Consider the following 2,505-nt stretch of genomic DNA (forward strand, 5'->3'; position numbering starts at 1 on the left):
CCTACTCTGATGTCTTGAGTACACATCCCCAGTGAGCCCTTTAGAGTCAAATTCATTGAATGCTGAGCTCCATTGTGCACAGGCCATTGCCGTGCATCACTGTGAAAGGAGGCTGGGAGAAGGCAGTGTGACTCCAGAACTCCAGGTGAAGAAAGGGGTCTGAGATACCCAATGCTCCATTGTCTTCTTTTCTGTGTATTCTCTTTTCCTTGAGCATATTTTACATGATTGTCTAGGAGTGTTTATTTTTCTAATATAATTGTCTCCAAAAAGTAAAACCCCACTTTATATTTCTTTTTATTGTGTTGTCTTTTTGTAACATTGTTTATCATACTATTTATAACATGTGTAATGATGTTTTCCTAGATATTTGTTAGCATAGTCATCATATTGAATTTGCATTTCATATTTAACTTTATGGGACCCATCTCTGAGTTCAATGTGAATCTCATGTTGATGTTGTATGAATGATGACCCTTTTCTTACTCTTTTGTATGAGTCATTACTTTTTGTGGTGGATGGACATGTTCAATATGACCATACATGTCATCATATTGTGTTATGTATGATGTTTTCCCTTGGGGTTGGATAATAAGCTAACTCCTGCTGGACTCTTATGGCCAAAGTTTGTGAAAATATAGTCAGGGTACCATATGTAATTAATTATATGCAATGTCCATTAAAGTTAAGATTAGTTTTTGCTAAAAGTACCTGCATTGGTCTGGGTAGACTAGAGAAACAAACACACAGAAACTCACATGTATATGAGAGAGTTTTATATAAGTGGTAAGTGTACATTAAAAAAGCATCTCAACCCAGTGCTATCCAAGCCCATATGTCCTAAACCGATCTATAAAGTCCTCCTCAATCTCAAAGAGCACACGCAACTACACTGACTGCAGTTGGAAAGCTGAATTAGTGAGCATGTAAGCATCTCAGTGGTGGCAGGGGTCTCCATGAGGCTTCTCCAGCACCCAGGGCTGCATCAGGTTATGTCCATGTGGCTTCTCCTCAGGGATGTCTCACAGGAAGTGAGCCTTGCCAGCTGAGGCAAAGAACTAGTAAGGGAGCCACACACTGATCTGACCAACAGAGAACAAGACACCAGAGAACTAGAAAGGCGAGCCTCAGTGAGCCATGTAACTCTCCGCCCTCCAATTAATTCACCATGTGTTTATCGGCCCGGTTGGCACAATAAACCTTAACTATCACAGTACCAAAGGCTTCAGATTCCTCTATAAAACCTCATTTTAAATTTTGTGGTTTTCTCTGTTCTGATGCACCCTACAGTTATTTCTACTCGATGACGGTCACTGTGGTGGTAGGGTTTTTTTCAAGGGCAGCTCTCTTATCCCTAGGCAGGTATCCTGAACCTGGATCTGAGATACAGCTTTCTAACTGTTACTTTCCTCCGGCAAACTTTCTACTGGTCTCTCAGATGTGCCTGCCTTTCCTGTGGCACAGAACACCTTTTTTTCCAAGTTGTTCATTCCTTTGCTGCGAAAGGTTTTCATTAGTCTCTTTGGCTACACATTTTAATGTACTTCCTCATCAGATAGAATAATTCATGCTTAAATAAGGGAAAGAGGTAGGTCTTTTTATTTTTAGCACAAACACATTCATTTATTCATCAGAGGGGTGATCCTAATCAAGTCAACAATTGGAAATAGTTGCATGTAAAACTGTGTGTGATCGAAGGAATGGAATATGATAACAACAACAACAAAGCAGTATGGAGATTTGCTCATTGAACTGAGCTTGTTCCTTCTCACAGCTAATTCTTGTCCAAGCGATGATGGAATTTTTATTCTACATTTTCATAGGTCCGAGTACAGGTGACATTGTTCATAACGCATTCCACCACTAATTTTCCAATTTTCTGGTTATTGTGCTCTCCTTACCATCCCAATCCTGGTGTTGAACCAAAACACCATCTGTGAAGTTGCAGACAGTCTGAGTTTTTCTGCCGTAAGCTGTGGTTTCTTCAAAGTTCTCTCCCAGGTTACAAGAAAACTGTGTGGTTTTCAAAGTGCTTTCCGTTTTCACGGTGATGACACAGTCAGGCTTGGCCATCGCCCCCATTTTTCGAAGAGCCATTCCCACTCCTAGTTCCTTCATGTATTCATCAAAGCCTTTGCTGTCCACCAGGCGCCATCTTCCCATGAACTGCTCAATGGTGGCCATGGTGGGCGAGGACGGGCAGGCGAGTGGAGTAGGTAGAGGAGAGTGTGGCGGGCGAGCACGGTGTTAGAGGTAGGTCTTTTAACTAATTTCAGATTTGTTCTGCCTGGTGCCAGTTAGGTGAATATTTTTATGAATTGATTCCTAGACTTTCAATTATTTTCTTCTGCATAAAGTCAGGTCTGCATGCATTTAGGCAGTGACTACTCTCCTGCTACCCTAGCCACCATCAAGAGAAGAGAAGGAAATTTATTTTTGTTTATTACCTACATCTTAATATAATGATCTAAAATCAAACAAGTATTATATTAAGTCCGTGCTCCT

General features: G+C 40.9%; 1 pseudogene; it reads right to left on the reverse strand.

Annotated features, from left to right (window-relative positions):
• Positions 1 to 1,863: 1,863 nt before the first annotated feature.
• Positions 1,864 to 2,184, reverse strand: LOC142430892 (fatty acid-binding protein 5 pseudogene; annotated as a pseudogene).
• Between the last annotated feature and the right edge of the window lie 321 nt (positions 2,185 to 2,505).

The sequence above is a fragment of the Tenrec ecaudatus genome, chromosome 17 (assembly GCF_050624435.1).
Source record: "Tenrec ecaudatus isolate mTenEca1 chromosome 17, mTenEca1.hap1, whole genome shotgun sequence".
Classification (NCBI taxonomy): domain Eukaryota; kingdom Metazoa; phylum Chordata; class Mammalia; order Afrosoricida; family Tenrecidae; genus Tenrec; species Tenrec ecaudatus.